The following is a 13223-nucleotide window of genomic DNA, read 5'->3' as shown; positions in this document are numbered from 1 at the left end:
CCTGCTGCCCTGTTTTCTCTTCGGTCTGGAAGTGACCGGAGGTAGCGTGCACATGTGCGTACACTGGGCACGTGCATGCTACTTCCAGTCACTTCCGGACCAAAGGGGATGGGGTGGCAGGAAGGTACTCTGCCGCCCCGCCGGCCCAGTTTTCGAGGGAGCACCAGCAGGGGAAACACGGGGTGGGGGGAGTGCACCCTCCCCCTTCCTTAAAAGTGTCCCTGCCCCCACATTTGAATTGGTTCAAACACGGGGTTCCGAACCTGTTTGGTGTTCTAGGAATAGAATGCCGAACAGGCTCATGCACATCCCTAATATAAGCCTTCCCTCCACTGGAGGTGCAACTCAACAATAGGAACCAAACAGCCCGGTCTCAACATGATGTTCACTATGCACAAACTGCCTGGAGTGTGATGACTTGTTGCATGAGACACGAAGCCAGCCATCAAACTGTACTTCCACATGGTAGGTGACATACTGCGCAAGGGTATGTCAGCCCAATAACAATATGTGCATGCAAGTTACGCAAATGCAGAAATTGGGCAAATGATGTTATACAAGAGTAAGGCCACTGTTTCCAAGTTTAAAACACTTCACCCCAGGTAAAAGCGAATAAGAATGACAAGCAAGGAAGCCTCTTTCGGTAGAAGATTCCAGAGTGTGGGTGAATGCTTTGCTCCAGCCGGGACTTCCCAACAACAGGGGATACTATTGGTACTCCCTCTCCTAGGGGTATTTGAAGGCCTCCCAGGGAGTACTTGGAGCTCTTCTGCCTCCCCATGCTGCAGCCACACTATTTGTTCCCCATCTGATGGTTGCTGGCTTGAAGGCGATGCATCTCAGCAATGTTTCTGCAGCAGAAGGGGAGGGAGGAGGGCAGTGTGCCCTCTAACAGGTTCCCAGATATGAGTGACTACAATTCCCAGAATCCCCAAGCAAAGGCTATTGCTGGGGATGCTGGGAGATGTAGTCCACAACATTTGGGAATTCTTGTTGGAACACTGGAAGAGGGTGAAGACTCTACTCTTCTGCTCCTGATTGGTTGGCTATGTTCCCTTCCTTCACCCTGACTGATAGCTTTCATAAAATTAGCACTGCATACTCCCACTGATGTTAATAGGACATGTAAACTTACATGTTTACAAGTAACTTACTGTAAATGTGAGCCAGTGTCAGCAGAAGCTTGTCTCTCTAACTATAAAATTTAATTGTCTGTCTGTCTATCTGTATGTCTATCTATAGGAACATAGGAAGCTGCCATATACTGAGTCACACCATAGGTCCATCTAGCTCAGTATTGTCTACACAGACTGGCAACGGCTTCTCCAAGGTTGCAGGCAGGTGTCTCTCTCAGTCCTAGCTTGGAGATGCTGCCAGGGAGGGAACTTGGAACCTTCTGCTCTTCCCAGAGTGGCTCCATCCCCTAAGGGCAATATCTTAACAGTGCTCAAACATGTAGTCTCCCATTCATATGCAACCAGGGTGGACCCTGCTTAGCTAAGGGGACAAGTCATGCTTGCTACCACAAGACCAGCTCTCCTCTCATAGATCCATCCATCCATCCATCCATCCATCCATCCATCCATCCATCCATCCATCTATCTAATGTGTGTGTACACTTAGACACACACGCGCTCTTAAATGTTACAGTTATGAGAAAGACTACACTCACTGCCTTACTTTCAGGCTAAGTTACTCATAAATAGTCTTAGTGAAACTAATGAAATGAGTAAACTTCCTCGATTAATTTCGCTAGGAATATTCATGAGTAATTTAGTCTGGATGTGGGTCAGTGCCTGGAGTAGCCCATTCATTCATTCATTCATTCATTACATCCATAGACTGCCCCATCCAAAGGCTTTGGTACGCAAGCCACAGAAGGTCTTTCACTGAGCTATGGTTCGATCTCCTCTTGGGCCTTATAGTGCTCACATGCACTCCCATCCAAATGCAAACCAAAGCTGACCCTGCTTTACAAAGGAGACAATTCAATTTTAACAAGGAGTACACGTATTTTTTAAAAATTGGGAACCCCTGATCCAGGCCATATAAAGAGAGGATATTAAAAAGGCACCTTTGTGAGGCCTGAATACCTGGGGAGGTTCATAGCGAAACACATGAACGGAAGTGTTACATGGAGTGAAGACATATGGATTTTTCATAATAAATGGACAATAACTGCATCTATTGTGCTGTTAAAACTCAAGGAAGGTTCTTTCCTGGTGTGGTCATACTCCAGAGAAGGATCACTTGTCAGAGGTACATCATCTTAGCTATGGGAGGAGGGATAAAACTGCTGAATTTTCCAGGATTTTTATTTCTGGGAAGCAGCAGGAATAACAGCATGTGTGTGGGTGGATGTATGAAAGAGTAGGTGGTAGATGGCAAGAGTTCTTTCCACATGGTGATGCCTTTTTCCATCTAACCATATCTTGGCATAGCCTGCTTGGCAGCTTTGAAGGGCAGCCAGGTCATCTCACATTTATATCAGCAGATGCTGAGCCAATATAATTCAGCCAGGCAGGTGAGTCACAGAGAAACAGATTTACAACCCTTTACAAGCCTCGCTTTCCACAGTTTATAGGAGGGAAAACAGCCACCCTGAAATATACTTAGGCTCTAAGGGTGTACATTCATTTTGGGATGAATAGTAAATCTAATGACCCACACTGTTAGCTTCTTTTGCATCCACCCCAGCTGAGCACAATTAGCCACCAAGGGAGCAGTGACCCAGTCAGGGGCACAGGGTTCTGCTTCATTCCCTCAGGTTTGACTTTCAATTCTGGTCCGTGTTGCGGCCGTGGAAGGAAGCGGGAGAGATCACGCAAGGGGGGAACTGACAGCACAAAGTAGTCTCGTCTTAAATTCAGACACATTCTTTACACTGTCCAAGAAACTGATAGGGCTCCTTGAAACACAGAAATTCAATCAGAAAGGCAAGGGAGAGGGATGTTCAGAAAAATAAAGCAGAGGAAACACACATGCCTTTCATTCCATTTGATTGAGTTGTAAGAGAGTTAGAAGAACTGCAGATTGTGCTGCGTGCATAGTCTTGTTATTGGCAGATGTTTGTCTTGTACATCATCATCAATTTTATTACAGCCATTGGCCAGCAGAAATAGAAACAACAAACATATCCAATACAACAATACTAAAACACAATAAAACAAAATACAGTCATTCATAAAAAATTAGTTTAAAAAGCATTGTCTTGTACAAGAAACAAGTATCTTCATTTCACTTTTATGATTTTTACATTCCAACATTGTTCCTTGGAGTCTGTTGGGAGTTTGAACATTCATTATTTTTATTTTGTTTTAATTTCTACTGATCTGAGCCTGCCTATGCCTCCATCTTCTTTATATCCTCAAATTATTCTGAGTTTGTGAATGTGATATCATATTTGTGGCTTTCAGACAGCATTGTCTCTGCTTTCATATTACATCCGCACACGCATATCCTGTTTCCTCCAGTATATTGGGGGCTTCTTTTATTTTACTTCCTTTCTTTATCTTGTTCAATGCTATATAATTTTTAACAGTTTTAACATTGTATTAAATTGTAAATTTCTTTAATGTGTTAAAGTTTTAATTCTGTTTTAATCTGTACTGTTTTTATTGTAAACCACCCAGAGATGCGAGGGAGGAGTCAAACTGACTTTATCTGAAGCACTTCATTACTCTTCTTTTTAAACCATCCATCTCAAATGTTTCCATCTTTCCCAGTATATTGGGGGCTTGGCCATTTTACAGTTTGTGTTGCTTGCCTTGGAGTTTGTTACTTGCAAAAAAGAAAGTACAACTCTCTCCACTCCACAAAAACACTAGCATTTCTTTTCTTTTTCTCCTTACAGGCCTGAAGGCTACTGTTATGTTTGTTCTGGATAGCAAAGTTGGAAAATTGCAAAATTACAGAGAGGAAAACTGGAGCTGGGTCTCCCCATAGAAATCAGTGACAAGCTTCTAATAGGTACACTCTTTTCAATGTCTTGTAAAATGAGTTCCCTTGGTCATATCTCTGTGAAATATAGCTGGTATGTCCCCTTGGAGGAGTTCTCAAATGCCTGCTAGTTTAATATATATTGGCTAGAAAACTACTGACAAAGTCATGGGCAGAAGAAATGGAAAGGGTTGCTCCATGAAACCAATGGGATAATTAAAATTAAACAGAGAATTAAAATGGGCTATTTTTCATGACATCACGAGCACAACCCCCCCCCCATGCATCTATCTATCTATCTATCTATCTATCTATCTATCTATCTATCTATCTATCTCTCTCTCTCTCTCTAACAAATTTGTATACCACTCAAAGCTCGCATTTCTGGGTGGTTTACAATAAAAACAGTACAAATTAAAACAGAACTAAAACTTTAACATATTAAAGCAATTTACAATTTAATCCAATGTTTAAACTGTTAAAAACTATATAGCATTGAACAAGATAATTACACATAATGACTAATAAAGAAAGGAAATAAAATTTGTCTCAGTGTACATCTCTGTGGAACCTCTAAACTTGTTCTGATATTCTTGTAATATTAGTTCCCCCCTTCTCATTTTGTTGCCATCTGGAAATCTGGGCAGCTGATTGAGGTCCATGGATATAGGAAAGGATTACTGAGTTAAATCCTCAGACTTCCAAGAATGCTGATTTACTCTTTGCTGCAGGTCTTCCAGCATTTGGGAGATAGGTAGGAAAGATGGATGGGTTCAGGATTGCAGAAGTCAGTGGCACACTTTCGCGGAGGAGTGGACACAGGTCCTTTGATTGGGAATGTATTGCAGTTGTCTTGCCCATGTTGTGACTCACAAAAAGTTACCAGTCCATTGTTGTTTGTTGATCATTTGTGTAGCAGTGTTCAGCATCCAGAGTATGTAATTGTTTTTATCTGATTTGTAGAAATCCACTTCTGCAAACCCTTGTGATCAAGTCATTGCATACAGGAATGCTGTTTATGAAAGGAGTCAGTCAGTCTGTCTGTCTGTCTGTCTGTCTCTCTCTCTCTCTCCCTCCCCACCCCCCTTCCTTCCTTCCTTGCATATACACACTAGTTTTGAGACCGTCAGCATAGGATGGAAATGTAAGTTAACATAAAAGCAATCTGTAGATGCAGTCCAGACCTGTTGCAGTGGTATAAAGGAGAGAGAAACAGGTTTGTGGTTGGGAGATGAGAACTGGCTTCATGCCAGCTGTTCAGAGTCCAAAACGATGAGTGGCAGCGGGCAAGCAGCAGGGCCAGGTACTAGATTAGCACATGGCAGGAAGCAGGTGTTAGGAGTGGCCTGCAGACAGCTGGCCGGCAGCCATCCCATTGCTCAGACGTTTCCTGCTCCATGCTGAGCCATTCTGTCCACCCACAGTGGTGCATCAAATGCCAGCTACCAATGAAAACCACTGTGTTTGTTGCCCAAGGGCTGCTACTGTAGGCAGGGTTGTGTGCATCCTGTAATTCTGTGATCATGCCATGCAAACACAGAAACTAACAATGGGTGCAGAATTCAGTATCCTGAGAAGCATAACTCTCTCCTTTAAAAAAAAGCAGCAAGGTTTTAGTCCTTAAGAATTAAAGGGAAATATCTAGTCCTGAAGACTGAAAATAGAATTAATCTTTGTGGACAAAGCGGGATTCAGTCTCAGAAGGAAAGGTAAAAGGAGCAGGATGGCAAATGGGCTTAGTTGTTTGCTCTTCCCCATGACTGGCCAATGCCAATCTGCATATATGCCTAAGATATTTGCATATTTTATGTTGTTTACTGAATTCGCCTTTATTATGGAGCCAAATCTGGAGAATCATTTTGACTGGCTTCTTAAAGCACAGGGTGCAGCAAGTCTAGGCTGCAGGTAATTGCCTGGGAAATCTTGGTCTGTCTATAAAGAAGTCCTGGGGCCTTCACTGATGTTTATGCTTGACAGGTCCTCCCAGGCACATAAATCTATCCGTGCAACCATTTGTCTCCATAACATCAGTGAGATGGCATTGGTCACAGTTACTGTATTTCCATCACTTCCCTGCGACTCCCCAAAGGCCTTCACACCACCATAGCCGAACTCTCTGCGCTCCAGCACGGAGAGGAATCTCCAAAGCCCAACCTTCACATACAGCACAAATCTTGGACGACGCGTTAGATGAACCACCATTTGTCTGCAGCAGCTTCCTGTAGGTTCTTTTAATGGATTTATCTCCCTGAACTAAGCCCAGGCCATCTGTTACATCCTCTAATTACAAATGCAGAAAGAGGTCATTCACAACTACATCATAAAAAAGTAAAATAGAAATGATTTAAGTGCTGGCGTATGTCACGTTTCATGCACCAGTCAGAGGTAAATGGCTCTTCCTCTCGACAGACTGCTTTCCTTAATAATAAAGTACCGTTTCTCGCAACAAGGGATTCGGCCTAAATTCCTCACTACAGCAAGGCTGCCTTTGCTGTGACTGGGGAATGGACAATCATAAAATGTGCCATTATGTTTGTATGCATTTAAATAATTTTACAACATTTTTACCCCACCTTCCTCCAAATAATAAAAATAAAAGGCTCAAGGCAGGCTAATATTATGATGATTTTTTTTTAAAGGGCTTCTCTTAACATATAAAAATTCCAACTAAATTTTAATTGATAGTTAATGTTTGAGAAAAGCCTGTTAGTTAATTATTAATCCATCCAAACAATATTAACAATAGAACATTCACATTTCAATTTAAAGAGTACAATGAATAAGAACATACTTCATTGCTAAATTTATCATTCTAAAAAGACACAAAAAGTGACCATTCCTTAATGGTGAGAGTAATATATCTGCTTAGCTCTACCTCTTATATAATAAGTTTAATCATCACAGCTATATCCCATATTCTTTTTTAAAAAAAATTCAGATAATGGAGGATTTATGTTTCAAATATGCTGCTATGGAGAACTTTGCAGCAGCTTGTATGCTGGTAATCATTTCATTATCATCTTTAGTCAGAATATCTTTTAAATAGTTCAATAAAATCCCTATAGGATTCTCAGGTAACTGATAACCTGTTATTTGGTTAACATAGAACACTATCAATTGCTCATATTGCTTGATTTTACAACATGTCCAGAAAATGTGTATATAATTTTCAATTTATATGGTGTGAAATATGTTTGATGTGATCCCATTCTTGTATAAATCAAGGAAAGTGGAGAATGACATTTTTATTTTAACAACTGAGATCTTCCTAACAGTGTGTGTGTGGGGGGGACACTAAAATACTGCCCCCCCACAAGTCTTTAGTGTCTCCATCCATCTTGCAATTAACAAAAATGACACATCTGACTAATTAAAACATACACCAGATTATGTTGCTGCTGATTTATTAGCGGAGTTTGAGCTCTTTCATTAACACAGTGCTTTTTCTTTTCTCCTCCATGGGTGTTTTCCCAGGAGGACACCGTAGGGGGTGGGGAAGAGAAAAGGAAGTAAGTATTTATGGCTGAAGCCCACGATGATATTTCAAAGTCCAGCTTTCACATCACTTTGAACTGACAATATTTGATCAAATGGAGGCTGCAGTATTCCAGTAATGATTTTAGATTCCCATTTGCATTTCATATTTTTTCTCATCGCTGTGAGTGGATTAAGACTCATATGAATATTTAATCCGACTGTTTGACCTGACTCTCTCCAGAGATTCCCTCATTTAAAATGCTGATGCACCTGAAGAGCTTGAGCTTAGAGAGTAAACACTAATATCATAAAAGGATGAATTCAGCAACCTAGCCTCTTTCTCGATTAGATCCTGCCATCTCAAGCATCTCTGTTTATGCTGAGCCTTTTCATATGCCTGGTGGTGCACCAAAGGAGGTGCATGAAATACCAACCAATCAGGACTAGGGGGTGCAGTTTGCTGTCTAAAGGAAACAGTTCCTGGTGGATATAAGTGTGTTAGCTGCTCAGGTGTCTCCTCCTATTCTAATTAGGGGTGTGCACGAACAAAAAATCATGGTTTGTCTCAAATTGCAGTTGCGTGGGCAGCAAACAAAGCCAAACCAGTTCGTCCAAATCAGGCTTGGTCTGGTTTGATCGTGGGCTGAACTGCCCCCAGTTCGGTAATCTGGGTTGCCAGAACCAGGGATATACTCATGGGTCAAATGGGCCGTAACACAAAGTTTGGCTTAAAAAAAGGCCAAACCTGCCAGTTCACAATTGAGCTGCTGAATCGGTTCGGCAGTGAATGGTTTTTCACACTCCCCTAATTCTAATTGGCTTTTGGTGGTCGGTGATAGGGTACTGTGTAGCTGGGAGTTTTGTGATTAACATTAGAAATGGGACTCCCTTCTTCTGCCCTGGTTTGAGGGACAGAGAGATGCTCTCTCAATAACTGTGCCCCTTAATTCCTACTGGCAGAAGATAAAAGCCAACATGGTGTAGAAATAGACTGGGAGGTTTTCTAGATGGTAGTAAAACACACTATAGTAGACAGAGTTTGCTAATCAATATAAGCCAAGAGGCAACTCAGACACTCCTGCAGATTGTAATTACTTGCATACCATGCAGTCTACTAAGTGAGATGCCTCCTAAGTGAGATAGATGTCTGCAGTGTTCTACTCAAAAACATGCCACTGCTGCTTGTAAATGCACAGAGCCTCCATGGCTTCTAAGCACAGCATCATCACCTCAGTGATGATGCTTCCATGATTTCCAGTGGGAGCATTATCACTGTAGTGACGACACTGTGCTTAGGAGCCATGGAGACTCTGAACATTTGTAAACAGCGGTGGCGTGCTTTTCAGTAGAATATAGCAGCATGTCTGCCACTGTGGTATGTAAGCCACTGTTTACATTAAAGAAGAACTTGCAGGGCCAAACACCTCAATTACCATTTCCAGGGGGGGAGTTGGGGGGAAGGGGCCTGTTTTCATCCCTCTCTCTGGTGGCCCCCCAGAGTGAGGGAGGTAATGAAGAAAATAGGGAGGGATGGAGCTAGAGGGCCCTCAGGAGCTGGGGCCCCCGTGTTCTTTGAACCCTTTCGCTCAATTATAGCTACGCCCCTGACCATTTCATCTAGTTTGGACCTCACTGTGTGGTATGTGGGCACGTTTGATCATGAAAACACATGGCTAGCACCACATAATCAATGCTGACTGTTGCATTTGGCATCAGTAGCAGCATTGCTATACCAACAATTGTACTAACTCTTGTCAAGTGGGTTCACATGACCAGAGACTCAAGGTAGCTGAGCTCTTTTCCCCTTAAGAGCAGGGTAGGAAAGCTGGGTTACCTGTTTTGAGCAACCTGGGCTGGAGAGATTTTTGTGAGTTCATGTGATCATGCAAACCATCGTAGCCTGAATAGAATAGAACAATATCGGACCTCTGAAAAGTATACAGTGTACTGTGCTTGATTGGCCAGCAAACTCGCCTGACCTGACCCCATAGAGAATCTATGGGGCATTGCCAAGAGAAGGATGAGAGACATGAGACCAAACAATGCAGAAGAGCTGAAGGCCGCTAATGAAGCATCCTGGTCTTCCATAATACCTCATCAGTGCCACAGGCTGATAGCATCCATGCCACACCGCATTAAGGCAGTAATTGCTGCAAAAGTGGCCCAAACCAAGTACTGAATACATATGCATGCTTATACTTTTCAGAGGTCCGATATTGTTCTATTCTTCAATCCTTGTCTTCTTGGTTCCATGTAATATTCTAATTTTCTGAGATTGTGGATTTGGGGTTTTCATGAGCTGTACGCCATGATCATCACAATTATAACAAATTAAGGCTTGACTTATCTCGCTTTGCATGTAATGCGTCTGTCTCATATATCAGTTTCACCTTTTAATTTGCATTACTTAAATTAATGGACTTTTGCACGATATTCTAATTTTCCGAGTTTCACCTGTATACATATAAATATCTAGGTGTGACCCTGCAAGCAAGGGGTTCATGGAAGGCGCATATAGATCAAGTTATTCTTACGGCACGGAGAAGTTCTCTGGCTATCCAGAGATTTTTCTGTTCTAAAGGAGGTGAGATCATTTCGGCCGCCTTGAAATTATTTGCAGCCAAAGTTAGGAGCCAGCTATTATATGGGGCGCAACTTGGTCCTTTTCCTTCATACAAGTCTATGGATGTGGTTCAAAATGACTTCCTTAGGGCTCTACTTAGAGTACCTAGATGCGTCCCCAATGTATTATTAAGATTTGAGTTGGGTGTTCTGAAGATCGAGGTCTGGGCCTGGTTGTCTGTTTTGACCTATTGGCTCAAAGTCAGATTTCCCTCCTGAGGATGGATTTCTCTTATCTTGGCTGATGTATTCCAGCCCACTTGGGCCCAGACTATTCAGGACAAAATTGTGTCCTTGGGTCTGTCTATGGACTACCTGGCCCTGTTAAGTCACAACCAGGCTAGGCAGATCCTGAAACAAAGACTCTTGGACTTTGAAATCCAACAATAATTCTCCCGACTCCCTGATTGTACTAAAAGGAGGCTGGGTTTGAGCAGTTCTAGTTGGGGCCCTGCTACGCATGATGTGTTACCAGAGGGCCTTTTTCAGAGCAAGACATGATATGTTACCTTCAGCGGTGATCTTGGGGAGGTTTCTGGGGATTCCTAGGGAGGATAGATTATGCCCATGTGGTATCGGGGAAGTTGAATCCATCCAATATGTTTTGTTGCGCTGTCCATTATATAGAGATTTAAAATGTTCCTTATTAACTCCTCTTCTGACACCCTTCCCAGGTTGCTCAGGAAATTTTTGTTTCCTATCTTCTTGCATATCTCTCTTTTGGTCACTGACCGTAAATAAAGTAATCTGAATCTATCTTCTTGCAGATAGAACTTTAGATGTCACCTTTAAGGTGGCCAAATTCTGTTCTATTGCAGTATTGTTACAGCAGCGAGCCTGTCTTTGATTAATTTTAAAATTTTACTGATTATTCATTCATGGATATTTATCTATATATTTTACATATTTCCTTTCTCCAATTGTATCTTTCTATGTTATGAGATGATTTGTTTATGTTATGTTATGCTGACTTTGGGTCGCAAATAAAGAACTTTGTACTTTGTTCTTTAAATAGGGCCTAGTTGGGGAAGGGAATAGGTCCTAGGTAGGACTGTAAGAGTGGGTTAGGAGAGGCCACTGTAATCGACTTTCCCTTCGACTTACCCCATTGTTGTTCGCTCCCCTCCAGCCCCCAGCCCCAAGTAAAGCCTGCTTCTTTATTTGGGGGGGATTTAATTTTTCTAGCTTCTGTGTGCACACTACAGTGCTATGGATAGCACTATGTGTGGCACACACAGCATCAATAGACTGCCTCTGACCCCACACCCCTTTTAAAAACACCCATCTTAAAGGTGCTTCTTCTCCCTCCCACCCCACATCAGAGTTAGGGCTTTAATGGGGGGGGGACACACCCAAGATATCCAGGAAGGTGCAAGGCTGAGGCAGGAGCAGAGTGGCCATCAGAGGGAAGGGTGATGCTGGTCATCGTGGGTGACGGCAAGAGGGGCCTATTCCCCAAGTCGCCCCCACCCCTGTGGCTCTGTGCAGGCTGACCTTTCTGGAGGAGGGTGGTCCTGCAGTGAAGCTGCCAGGTCCTCCCCTGTTAGGAAGAAGCTTTTCCTGTGGCAGCAGAGGAGGCAGCGGTGATTGTGTCACCTGCTAGCTTAGCCAGAGCAGTCTTTCCATCCTCCTCAGTCCCCCTTTGTAGTGCAACCCATTCTGAGATTGAAAAGGAGCAGGGGGAAGTCATTCTGCTTCCTGGACCTTCTCAGCCCTGGATCTAGGGCAGTGGGTGGTGACCCATAGAGGGAACCAGCAGCCCCAGTACCACCACCATTGAAACAGGGCTGGGCTGGCTCCAATGGTAGTATGGTGTGGGACCACTTTGAGCTCTTCCCTGGTGACCCAACCCATGCTGTCTGCACCCACTGCAGGGCACAAGTCAGCAGCGGGGAAGGACCCTAAGCATCTTTTGACATCGGGGATGCTGAAGCACCTTTAACAGCGTCACCCTCCAGCCCCCAGGCTGGAGGCCCCTATTCCTGCTGGCAGCAATAGGCCAGATGTGCTCTCAATTAGCAGCAAGGCACTTGCTCCTGTTCCTGAGCAGGGGAAGTTGCTTGCGCAGTGAGTGCAGTCGGTGGGCAAGAGGTCTGATCGCCCAGAGCCTCATCTCATCACTTGGGTTATTGCCAAGATCATCGCTTTGGACGACCAGCCAGTCCAGGTGGTGGAGAACACTAGCTTCCACTGGCTGCTCCTACTGTTTGCCCCCGTCTATGATCCCATCACACACCATCTTCAGCAGGTGGGTGGTAACCTCCCTGTACTGGGTATGTGCAGAGAGGCTGTGTCGGGGCTGATGCGTGCAGCAGCACCTGACACAAGCGTGCATTTCACTGCTGATCTGTGGACCAGTTGCAGTGGGCTACAGGCTTCTTCCTCACAGTGCACTGGTGGGGGAAGGAGAGTTAGGGGACATCTGCTGCTGGTGGCATTGCCAGCCCCCCCCCCCCCCATGAGGCGCTTCTGAAGAAGCCTACTTTGGATCCCTCAGAGTTGAGCAACTGCAGGCCTGTTTCCAACCTTCAGTGGCTGGGCAAGGTAATTGAGAGGGTGGTGGCCTCCCAGCTCCAGTCTTGGAGGAAACTGATTATTTAGACCCATTTCAAACTGGCTTTTGGGCGGGCTATGGGGTGGAGACTGCCTTGGTAGGCCTGATGGATGATCCAATTGGGAATTGACAGAGGAAGTGTGACTCCTTTTGGTTGGTCCTTTTGGACCTCACGGCGGCTTTCAATACTATTGACCATAGTATCCTTCTGCAGCATCTGAGGGGGTTGGGAGTGGGAGGCACTGCTTTACAGTGGTTCCACTTCTACCTCTCGGGCAGGTTTCAGAAGGTGTCCCTTGGAGACTGTTGTTCTCAAAATCTGAACTTTTGTATGGTGTCCCTCAGGGCTCTGTATTGACTCCGATGTTGTTTAACATCTACATGAAACTGCTGGGAGAGATCATCAGGAGATTTGGTGCAGAGTGCTATCAGTATGCTGATGACACCCAAATCTACTTCTCCATGTCAACATTATCGGGAGAGGGCATAACCTCCCTAAATGCCTGCCTGGAGGCGGTAATTGGCTGGATGAGGGATAACAAACTGAGACTTAATCCAGATAAGACGGAGGTACTCATTGTGCAGGATCGAAACTCAGGAGATGAGTTTGATCTGCCTGTTCTGGATGGGG

The 13223-nt window shown here is 44.0% G+C and overlaps 1 long non-coding RNA gene across 1 annotated transcript in view; it reads left to right on the top strand.

The window, feature by feature from the left end:
- The window catches only part of LOC128329458 (uncharacterized), a 118349-nt gene that overhangs the window by 2251 nt on the left and 102875 nt on the right, over positions 1-13223 (top strand). Inside the window, exon 2 of the long non-coding RNA XR_008309658.1 lies at positions 3854-3969. This is a non-coding gene — a long non-coding RNA (uncharacterized LOC128329458). The remainder of the gene's footprint in view (positions 1-3853; positions 3970-13223) is intronic.

The sequence above is a fragment of the Hemicordylus capensis genome, chromosome 6 (genome assembly GCF_027244095.1).
Source record: "Hemicordylus capensis ecotype Gifberg chromosome 6, rHemCap1.1.pri, whole genome shotgun sequence".
Lineage (NCBI taxonomy): Eukaryota > Metazoa > Chordata > Lepidosauria > Squamata > Cordylidae > Hemicordylus > Hemicordylus capensis.
The sequence above is the reverse complement of the archived record's forward strand: the minus strand, read 5'-3'. Positions and strand labels throughout refer to the sequence as shown.